The sequence below is a fragment of the Triturus cristatus genome, chromosome 2_2 (genome assembly GCF_964204655.1).
Source record: "Triturus cristatus chromosome 2_2, aTriCri1.1, whole genome shotgun sequence".
Taxonomy (NCBI): domain Eukaryota; kingdom Metazoa; phylum Chordata; class Amphibia; order Caudata; family Salamandridae; genus Triturus; species Triturus cristatus.
Genome location: NC_140582.1, coordinates 395,242,686 through 395,255,165, shown reverse-complemented (window position 1 = coordinate 395,255,165; position 12,480 = coordinate 395,242,686).

Sequence of the window (12,480 nt, the reverse complement as noted above, 5' to 3'; positions counted from 1 at the left end):
TGGTCAGGAATCAGGTGCAAGAATGACTTTCAGGTGACCACATTTTGGTTTGTCCCTTTGCTGATAAAAACTGGCTGAATCTAAGGGGGCTTCCCGAAAGTCTAACAGTATAATAAATAAACAGCAATCTTGTGAGACTTTGGGTGGCGACTTTGTGGACAGTCAATTTGACCTTCCACACTTGAGGCTTGATTTTAGAATTCAAATGTGTATAAACAATACATGTTTGATTTGTATACTTTGCTAAATGCATGCAGGAAAAACTGCATTGTTCTGCATCCTTCCAGGTATGTGAACTGAGCAATCCAGTTTGCATTGCTTGATCTGTTTATGGATGGGCTTTGTCATATCTAAGGAATATGTTTGGCACATTTCAGGAAAACCATGAAGAGAAACAGCTGGAAATGAACAACTAATTAGAAAAATTAATTAAGAATTGTATTACTGCACTGATAGATGTCAAGAGTGTGTCATCCTGCCCAAAGTTGGTTATCGTACATCAAACTTGTGTTTGAAAGTTGTTGTCATTGCCTAAACCATTAGCATCCCTACATGATTAAATGCTACATTTGAGGGAGGAGCATCTGCATCTTATAGGTGGTATGAAATATTTTGTAGGCAGAAATTATTTTCACTGAAGTCAGTTGCCAACATGTGTCTAAGACTAATGAGTGCTCTAGATTAACAGACCCCCTGTCTCCAGGATAAGCATATATGGGCGAGTGTTTTTTGCTACAATGTGGCACATGCATTTGCAGTGTGATTTGGTTGATTTTGTGTTAGTGGGTCACAGAACATTTGGTTGCAGCTGCGGGCTGGATTCTGATTTGCCAGGTCGTTATGGTTTCTGGGAATAAGAGGTTCCCTGAGCACCCTGCACTGAAATACTGCAAGAAATCATTTGGTCACCATCCCCCACATGAGGACTAAGTTATAATCATGTGCTGCCGGCATGCAGGCACTTTGGTGACAGCACATTGAAAGCACAAGCATCTGGGCAATTTCAAAAGGTATGTGTGTGGGCTCAACAGGCTTGTTATATACAATACACTGTAAAACAGGAATAAGAATAAGGCCTGGGCAGTGAACTTTGGTCAGGTCACAGAGTTTGCAGAGTTTTCTGCACTCCGCGGAGATCACGGAGTACAGAAAACTCAGCTTAGCGATGTGCAGCGGAGTTTTTTTCTCCGCTTGCGATCGCGAATGGTATGTTTGCGATCGCGAACTGTAAGTCTGCGAGCGCGAGCTGCCGCTCGGGTAGGATTTCTACACGAGCGGCAGGGATACCAGCACAAACTGCAGTTCGCACTGCACTCCGCCACATGTACAGATGCATAACTTAAGCCACATTCAAGTAAATGCATCAGATACTTTACCAATCCCACCTGATTTTTTTCTTTTTAATACATTCATTATGTTCGTACACTAGCTTAGGTACCTATTCATTTTTCTGCATTTAGGAAGTCCTCCCTATGTAAGCCTTGTAGCCTTCAAGGTAGGATGTGTAGTATTTAAGGGTGGGGCATGTTAAAAATGGGACTAGTAGAAAAATAATATTATCATGTCCCTACAGTGACAAGGCTCAAAAATGCTATTTTGATGTGCAGCGGAGCTTTTTCCCTGCTCGCAATAGCGAACAGTAAGTTCGCGAGCGCGAGTTGCCGCTCGGGTAGAATTTCTACCTGAGCGGCAGGAATACCAGCACAAACTGCAGTTCACACTGCACTCTGCCACTCGCGGAACTTTGCAGAGGTTTTTTGTTATCACATTAGGGCATTAAGCGTCTAGCTTCAGTAAAAGTGTCGTGTCATGCCAATTTCAATATGGGTTGTACACAAAATGGACTTTTGATTGAAGCAATATTGATAGGGTTCCCAGACCTGAGTTGTTTTCATATAATGGTAGAAGACAAATTGTGCAGCGTTCCTACAGACAGAAATATTTGCTTTTTCCTTTCCACCAACCCTCTAATTACTATTATGATTAAAGAATTTGAAAAAACTGTTAGGTTGGGCTTTAATGTTGTAACACAGGCAGACAGAGAAATGCTCAAGAGTATATTTGTGCATGCCTATGTTTGTATGCGTTATTATATTCAGCCGTGGTCCATGCAGGTATCAGCGGTAGGGTGGAATAAGGGGGGATTTCGAGGGACGATGCAGAGGGAAAATTAATTATTTCATTTTCCCTCGGCATCATCCCTCGAAAACCCCACTTACCAGGTCCCACCACTGTTACATGCACGGACCGCAGCTGAGTATATTATTGTCAGACATACTGACTTTGTTTAAGCACGTTTCCACTTCCAACAGCAGATATAAAATACATTAACTTCCCTGGTCCAAAGGTAGCAAAGCGTTGGACTCCATTTGGAGATTTGATGGATTCCTGAATGATTAGAACAAAATTGTTTAGAAAACGGTTGATTTTTAAGGTTGTTGTCAAAATTTCCCTCCATTCAGTTCCTCCTTTCCTCCACTGTGTAAGAATGCAGTGTAACTAGACCTTGCAGAGAATAAGATGTTACATGATGGTTCCAGGAGGCCATTGAGTTCAGGCTTGGTTTTAATCGTGCTTTGTTTGTGAAAGATATGGAGACTAAGGGCCCCATTGGGATGGCAGGTGGATCGCCCCCGCTGGGCGCGCAGATCACCCCCACCGGGCTGGCGATAGCCCCCACTGGCCCAGCGGGGGCGATCCGCCTGCCATCCATACCTAAAAGACCCCCGTTATATTAGGATGGCTGGGGGTCCGCGGCGGGCAGAATCACCGTCCGCCGCTTTTCCGCCGGTCGACTCGTTGACCGGGCAGAAAACCTGAATAATATGGTGCCGGTGTCTGCAAGACCCCGCCATCCATATTATTATGCGGGCGGAGATGAGCCTTTCCATGGCGGCGTTGCCACCATGGAAAGGCATGCGGTCTTCGCTTTTTGGGGCCCGTAGCGGGTCCCCAGGATGTTGGGGGGTGGGGGTGCACATGGGGGGTACCTATTGTGGTAAATAATTTAATTACCGGGACTTAATTTGATACAGAAAAATAATAAAAATAGCTCAGTAAAATAAGAGGCAAAATCCGTGATATTAGAGGTTAGGAATGGGCTTTATTCCAATGGACGATTTCGAAATCGTGGACTCCAGGTTCCATCACCACGGAGGCTCAGGAAGTGAAGTACATACGTTATTGATAAGTAATCACTTTTATACAATAGACATTACAGTGAAGCAAATGCAGGAGGCGTAACAATTGATAGTAGAGATAGAACATACATGCGTAGCAAAAGTGGGCGTAACTGGGTGTAATTAAAGAACGTCATCAGGTATGATGTCATAATAGGGTGGTTCCATGAAAGAATTTTGCAATGTCAGCAGAAATACTTGGCAGAAATGCGCGCGCAGCAGCATGACGTATGATTGACGTGCGACTAGGGGGTGAAGGGGATTTGACATTTAACTCTACATGTGGCGACAGATGTCTGGAGGGTCAAGTCAACCTAATCCCAAATCATATCTAACATCCTATGTTTAAAGAACTATGTTATCCAAAAGAGAGGTCTCTTAGAGTAGAATCTTATTCTATACTGACTATACTGACTGTTAGTGCGTGTACAAGCGTCTAAGTGTCTACACTAGATGCGAGGGCAGAAGTCTTCCATGATAATAGGGCTATGAATTACTTGCATAAAGACAGAGAAGCCGGGCCTTTGCTCGGTAGCTGGAAGAATGTTTACTTAAACTACTAGACAGGAATGCATTGGGCAGGGAGCGGAGCAGATAATTTCGAAGGTGAAATACAGTTTTTGGCAGGCAACAAGCTGATGTCATGCACCGTGAGCCGCGCAGGGAATGAGACAAAGTTCATGGTCGCAGATGCAGGCTCAGACTGGAGCTTTCAGAGGCAGAAGGCAGAAAAAGGCTTGATGGCAGAATCAGGGCCTACTCGCCTGAACTGTAAAATGGGATAAGTGAACCATATAAAGGCGGTGGCCTTTCATACTTAGGAATGGAATATCCGGCCCATTCATGGCGGATCTGAAAGAGGACATGTTGGCGGTGGACGCACATGTGTTTGCGTCTTCATAACTGGAACTGGAGGAAACATACATGTACTTGTGATTTATACATGAAACCGTTGGGGTCCAAGATAGGGGACATAACTGACCAGAAAAATCCATATTTCCACATTCCCTCCTTGTCCCCTACTTGCCCGTTAAGAGATATCAATCTTCATCAATCCGTTGATCTGTTCATATAGCATCATTTGTTCTTCTTTTTTCTTCTGGGATGAATGAAATCTTGGTGGTGGAATACACGATGTGGCACACAGACCACAGATCGCTGGTCCACATTGTAGACATAGACAGCAACTGAATAGTATGAGAAAGCCAATACCCAGGAAGGATAGGACCTTCCATCCAAAGGTAGATAATACACTCCAAAACCAACCGGACCAAGTCCAGGTGCCTGGACTCTGGTGTATCTGGCTTACAATCTTATGAAGGCGAGTTATGGCTTTATATACAGATGGCGCATTTTCTGGTATGAAAATGCAACAACTTGATCCGATGACCCTACAAGCTCCGCCCCTATCGGCCAGGATGACGTCAAGGACAAGACGATTTTGAAGCACAACAATCCGCATAGCAGACTGCTCTTCTGTTAAATTGCCTAAGGCGGAAATAGTTTCGTTCACTACTGCTTCAAGGGTTCTAGTTAATCTACGTATCAGCTTACTATTAGTAACGGTACCTATATAGGGAAAGAGACCTTTATTGAAATCTGTGTATTTTTCCCATGCTGTTTCAGTGTAATCGACTATTGGGAGATCTCTCCTTTCTCTATTGTGTACTAAATGAGTATTTCTGTGATAATCAGGAGGAGCTAGAAAAACAGGTGGCAAAAGGAATCCGATGTAGCAGGTACCATCCCAATCTAGAGGCAGACGTATATATGCCGTCTGACCACATATAAAATAGGAATGGCGGGAAGCTCTAGATGTTGACTTGCCTTGATCACTAAATTCTATTACAGTGGTGCATCTACTATGGCCCATATGTATGGAACCATTCTTTCTTACACATAATTCACCTTTTACTGGAAATACTGACATGGCGGCCAAAATTGGAGTAGCTTCGGATTCGACATTCAAGATCAAGAGATTAAGCGTAAAATTACCTAATCCATATACTTCATTTTCTAGATCAGTTCCTGTTCTTTTGGGAAGTCCCTCCTTGTTGGGGTGGCAGACTTTAAGTAAAACTAAGTTCAGATTTCCCCATACCCCGTTGTCTTGATAAACTGCGGAGTTCGAATCTTGGGAATTAATTAAACTAAACCATGCTCCACAGGAGCCGTTGTGTGTGAACGGGTATGGAAAGAGAGGTAGAATTCCTTTATAATTCTGATAGGGAGGGAGTCGGCCACATATCCAACAATTTGTAGCATTGCTAACCTGATGGGAATGATGTAACATACTAATAAAAGTGTTATTGCGCAGCGCAAATCTATATGACAATTCATGCGGAGGTAATTCACTAAAAGAATGTTCAGCAGTAACATTATAAACATGTCTAAAAATAGGATAACATATGTGCAACAATATACTTGCAGTAATTATTAAAAGACTTAGGAAAAACAGAATTAATAACGTCACTGTGCAATGACTACGCAGTGATTTACAGTACGCATGTCGTTTCAGCTTTATCCTTTTGTTTCTTTCTCTGTACAGGTCTAAGGGATACATGTCAGAGACAAATTCGACCGCTTCACCTTGGAGAGGACTTAAACAATTAAATTGCCTGACTGGTTAGACCTGAGTTTTAGTTTATATAGTTCACAACTATTTAATTCAACCAAAGGAAGTTTAGAGTCACTCGGGGAAGACACTCAAGGTGTGTCGTTTACATCTGATGGTAGTCCATGAAATTTCTTGATATGACTTGAATGTATCCAGCCTTTTCGACCTTCGATCTTTACGGCTGTCCTCGTCGTTAGCAACACCAGCTGAGGCGACCTCCACCTAGGATCCAGCTGAGACTTCCGATCAAAGTTCCTCACTAAGACCAAATCTCCTGGAATTACGTCATGGGGTTTCACCTCAGTGTTGTCGGGAAAAGCTGCAGCTACCTGTGAACGACAAGATTGTAGTGCAGACATCAAGGAAGCCAAGTAATCTGTCAGCATATTACAGTCAATATCAGTTATTTTGCGTGGTATAGGCGTCCCCCACATATTTGGTGGTCTACCAAAGACCACTTCATAAGGAGATAGCCCTGTTCGAGAGTGCGCTACCATTCTCATGTAAAAGAGTGCAACGGGTAAGGCTACTACCCAGTCGACACCTTTCTCTCTACATATTTTAGACAATCTAATTTTCAGAGTTTGATTATGTCGTTCCACGAGACCTGCTGCCTCGGGGTGTCGGACACCGTGGAATCTCCACTGATAGCCTAACAAGAGTGAAACGTGTTTCATTAGTTCGGAGGAAAACGGCTGGCCGTTATCTGAGTAGACAACACGTGGTAAACCGTACCGTGGGAAGAATTCTCGAACTAACTGTTTGGCAGTAGTCGGGGCAGTGTAATCTGAAACCGGGTATGCCTCTGTCCAACGGGAAAGAGCACAGACAACTACGAGAACATATTTGAATCCTCGACATCGTTCCATCTGGATATAATCCATCTGGAGGACTTCAAAAGGGTGATCAGGAGGCTGAAATCCACCGTGTTCTACGGGAATGCTTTTTCCTGGGTTAAACTGACAACAGATCATACAGGTACGGACTTTTTGTTTAGCTGCTGCTCGTAAATGTTTGTTGAACCAAATGTGTTGGATGCTGTCTAGCATAGCTTTTTCTCCTAGATGTGCTGGACTATGTACAGTGTTAATAACGACTTGGACCATTGAATCAGGAAGGAACCACACAGATTTTTCCTTCGTCATCCATCCTTGATCCGTTTGGATCCCTCCTAACTCAGTCCATTTCTTTATTTCATCTGGAGTAGCATGTGTCTGTATATCAATTACGTCAAGAGCGGGATCCTTAACCATCATGCAATGTGTTGGTGTCGGGACTATTGTCTTTGTCATGTCGGATGTTTGAGTTTGAGCAGTCTGTTTAGCTGTTCTGTCAGCTAGATCATTGCCTTGAGAAATGATATCAGTAACTTTCGTATGAGCTTTACATTTCATAATTGATATTGCAGTGGGTAGATGTATTGCATCTAATAAGGCATGAATGAGGGGTCCGTGCTGAATGTGGGCACCGTGAGAAGTTAAATAACCTCTCTCTCGCCACAGCACGCCGAAGTCATGTACAACTCCGAATGCATAACGTGAATCAGTGTATATGTTGACTTTTTTATTTGTGGCTTGAATACAGGCTTGTGTCAGAGCGATAAGCTCTGCTGCTTGAGCGGACAAGGTATTTATACAATTTGTTTCAATGATTTCAGCGTCTGTTGTGACTGCATAAGCGGCCACTAACTCTCCTGTACCTGTTCTCATACATGAACCATCTACATACAACGTCAGGTCTGGGTCTGACAATGGAACGTCTGTCAAATCTTGCCTGGGTTTCGTCGTGATAGTGATAACTTCAATACAATCATGTGCAAGTGGGTCTATTCCATTTACAGGTAACAGTGTGGCAGGATTCAATGTGCTACAACGTCTGATTTCTATATGTGGCTGAAACAATGTTAATTCGTAACCAGTGAGTCGTGCTATAGTCAAGTGTTGTGTTTGTGTGCGGTTCAAGAGAACCTCTACTGCATGTGGTACTTGTACTGTCAATGGATGTCCTAACACTATGGCATCGCTTTGTCTAATTGCTAAAGCTGTTGCTGCCACTGATTTCAGGCACGCAGGCAGAGCCTGAGCTACGGGATCTAATGTACTAGAAAAATAAGCACACGGTTTGTGTGATCCTGCTTGTTCCTGTGTGAGTACTGACAAAGCAGTACCTTCGCGTTCTGTAACAAAGAGCGTAAATTGTTTGCTGTAACATGGTGTTGCTAGGACAGGTGCTTGACATAAAGCTTTCTTTAAACTTTCAAAAGCGTGTGTATGTTCCTGAGTCCAAGGGAGAACAGTCGATGTGGCTACCTCCTGTGTTGTCAATTGAATGAGTGGTTTTGCTAGAAATGCATACTGAGGGATCCACTGCCTACAATATGAAGTGAGGCCTATGAAAGCCCGCACCTCCTTTTGTGTCTTGGGTATTGGCATATTTGCAATTAGCTGGATGCGATCTGGTGTAAGCTGCCTTCCCTCCTTGGACAGCGAGTGACCAAGGTAAACAACTCGCTGGACACAGAATTGCAGCTTAGAAGGGGACACCTTGTGCCCCTTTTCGGCCAAAAATTGTAATACCGTCAGTGATGCTTTCTCACATTCAGGTTCGTTTCTAGCGGTGATCAGCAGATCATCGACATATTGAAGCAGGGCAGTGTTGACTGGCATGTGTATACTGTCAAGTTCTCGTTTCAGTGCTTGGCTATAGATGCTGGGGCTTTCTGTAAATCCTTGAGGTGCGCGTGTGAATTTAAAGCTTCGTCCATTTAAACTAAATCCGAACAAGTATTGGCTTTCTGGATCTATTGGGACGCTGAAAAAGGCATTCTTGAGATCAATTACAGTAAAGAATGTTGCTTCGGAATCAATAGCTGTCAGTAATGAAGAGATGTCTGGAACTACGGGGTATTGTGGTACAATACATTTATTTAATTCGCGCAGATCAATAACCAATCGATATACTGGTGGAGCCTTTGGATCAGTTCGTTTAAGAATCGGAATTATCGGTGAATTACATACATTGGAGTCGGTCTCCACAACCACTCCTTGGCCAATAAGCTCGTCAATGATTTGCAGTAAAGCCACTACAGCATCTGGGGGTAACTTGTATTGTCGCATTCGTGGCAGTACCACTCCTGCCTTGAGTGTGACTCGATATGGTGTAATGTTCATGCAACCAACATCTGTAGGGCCTTGTGCCCATAAATGTGTGGGTAAAGTCTGCAGTCGGGAATCCATGTCTCGGGACACATAGTGCCCTTTGAAATCTCGTAAAAACAATCTTACTCCTTCCGGAGAACAACATATTATAGCTCCTAGAGCTTTCAAAGTTTTTATACCTAACAAGTTTTCTGGGCATGATTTAGTAAGCAATAAATCTGTAGTTCGGGTCAAAGGTCCTATCGTAAGTGGAAGAGGCTGTGATACTTCATTAACAATAGGTTTTCCTGAAAAACCAAGGGAAATATTCTGTGAGCCTGAGAGGGGTGCCCCTGGAACTTCACTACGTTTTATAGTTGTTCGACTTGCCCCTGTATCAAGTAAAAATTTTCTATCTTGGCCTAATAGTTCACTATGTACATAAGGTCCTTCTTGGTCTACAGGGACCTCGATAAGGGGTAAGTCAACTTCCCTCTCTAGGCTGGTTCATGCGTATCGTTGATAATCAGGATAGTCATACTGTGCGGTCTGGTACAGCTGTCGTGTCGTTGTTTGTGTGGCAGCAACAGGCAGCGCTGGTGCAGCTGGCACAAACTGTATAGACTGTTGTGGAGCTGGCATGGACTGGGCATGCTGCGGTGCTCCTTGTTCATTCTGATCCTGTCTAGGTGGCCGTGGTCTTTCTTGTGTTTTACCTGTGGCGATATTACGCTTCAAGACTGGGCAATCGTGTATGTAATGACCTGGTTGTTTACAATAGTTGCATGTCCCTTTTACAGGTCCTGCTGAATCACCGGACTGTGTCGTACCCTTTTTATGACCTTCAGCTGGAACTGTCTGGGAGACTAGCATTTTCATTTTTGTGTCTTTCATGCGTCTCTGCTCATGTTCTTGTTCCTCCCTAATTCTATTGTAATGGTACTGTAACATTTGTAACATTTGTGATGGGGTATTACCTTGCCAGGTACTCTCGAATTTTAATACTCTATTCTTCACCTGGGGCAAGGAATTTTCAACTAATTTTGTCACAAACAGATGTGGGTATGACTCGCTACTTGCTTTTATACCACTATTTATACCAAAACATTTTTCGAATCGGGCATAGAAATCACTAGTGTCTTCATCTTGCTTTTGTTTACAGGCTGAGATTGCACCCCAGTCTTCCTTTTTCGTGGTTAATAAACGTGGCAGTACCTGTACTAGTAAACCTGGTAGTGCTTTAGTTTTATCCCCAAGCCCTGCTCCTGCAGTTCGGGCCTTTTCTTCTGCTTCTAAGGCTGTCCATTCTATCTTTTGGTCTCCCACCTCCCACTCTTTTTCCTTGAGTTTTTCATAAATGCCAGCAGGCATTAATACCTTTAATATTGTCATAATGTCGGGATAGGTATACTCTCCCATGAGAAACATGTCTTTAATTTCTCGGTGGAAACCCGCTGGGTCTTTGTCATGACTGGGTACCACTTTCTTCATTTCTAACAATTCTATTTTCGATATGGGCGTATATACATATACACGTTTAAACTGATTGTCCTCGCCCTTTATTGGGTGTACTTCTCGTAAGGGATTCTGTCTGTCCATGTAATACGTCGTTCTTTCCTTGATGGGCAGTGAGACATGTTCTGGGCATACAAAAAGAATGTACTGCTTTCTTGATTCTAGTATTTCTCTAATTAACTTAGTACCTGAACCTCTCCATCTATTCGTGAGTAATTCAGTCAATATATCAGGTAAAGGACCAGGATCGGAATGTTGGCTTTTATAAAGTATAAGAAGTTGTTGAATCATATAAATCCCAGCTAAACGCTGTTCATCTGGGGTGAGGTTCAAAAATGTGTGTGCTACTGTATCATCACCATATTTTCCGGGACTGTCAACCCAATGAACGGCTGACCTGGCTAATTCTTGTTCATCCATAGAATCGAGTAAATGATAACCCCTTCGTTCTCGGAGTAATTTGTCAGTGGCTTGGAACGAATGCTCGGGGGACCTTATATTTATTATAGGTGTTTGGAAATTCCGGTTATTATCTGGACATACCGGACGTATCGGGTCAGTGAAACATCTAGTACTATTACAAGATCTTCCTCTACCTACATAGGCTATTGTTTCTGACTGTCCTGTGGGCAGTCCTGATCCTTCCTCCTCCTCATTTTGTTCAAACTCGTCTACCGCTAATCTCTCTTCTTGTAGGCGTTCTATTTCTTTACGGATCTTTCGGCACATGGCTATTATACATTTTTGCCTATCATGTCTCCCTTCTGATATATTCTGGCTCCATCTGGTAAGGGTTTGCATTATTTCCGGATCTACCCCCGGTCGGTCTTGATTTCTGATTACACAATTTATGAGGAAACGTAACAGTTCCCCCTGTATTTCCACTTTCTGGTATTCCATAGCTCTGTTAATACATTCAGAATCTCGCCCTGTTTGGACATAATGATATATATTGTCTAAATGCATAGTCATTCCTGGTAGCTTTCCTAAATACACCGTAGCTCGTCTGATATATAATGATGCCAGGATCATTTCATCCTCTTTTCCGGGCACAGGGTCATATCTACAATCTACAAGAAGTTCCTTAAGCGTGCGGGAATTTATGAGTTTGGGGGTACGTGGATGTGCTGATTCTTGAAAAGTAAGTTTATTTATTCTGGGTGGCGTAGAAAAAATGTTGGTAGCACCTCCGGTAGCCCCGTCTGGGGTATCGGACGTGAAAGGATTCGTTGAACGTGATACAGCAACTATAGGTGTGGACACAGCTGTAGAAGCAGCTGTAGGAACAGATGTGGAAACAGATGTGCTTGCCGGAACTTGTGTCAGGATTTGATGCTGTAAGGATACAGATACAGGATCTTGGCGTTGAACCTCCCCGGCAGACAGTCTATGTGGGGCGGGGTTAGCATACTCGGGAGCTGCGTCATCTAAATATGAGGAAAGAAAAACATCTTCTGCTGTTCTAGGATGCCCCTTAGGATGCATTTTTATTGGGAACAATGGGGGTGGCAAGTCTTTTGGTATCTCCGGAGTAGCTTTAGGTAATCCCTCGGCCATAAGGGGATACATACCATTCATAAGGGCATTTCTTTGTCTGTCTACTTGTTCTGATTTCACTCGTGTACCTTCTTTAATTAATAGATTTTCTCGGACTTTATTTGAATTTTCCTTACTCCTCTCTTCCTGTCTACGTGCTTTTTCTGTACGTCTATACGATTCTTTACGCCATAATTCAATGGCGTCTTTCTGTGACTGTCTGGCTTTCCTTTTCCATAATTCTTCCTCTACTTTCACGATGCAATCTGCATCCCAGGTCCCAGCTGCGGGCCACCTCTGACTTTCTGGTAATTCCTTAGTGTAGTCTACCCATAGATCAAGAAATAATATGGCGTCTAGGCCATGTTTATGATACATGAAGTACCCTGGAGTGTCCCTAGGAGGAATGGGAACAGCTTCTTCGAGTACCCCTTTTCTAGTTGTGATCTGTCTTAGTTTCGAAAAGAGCGGCATATTGAGAACTGATCTGATACTT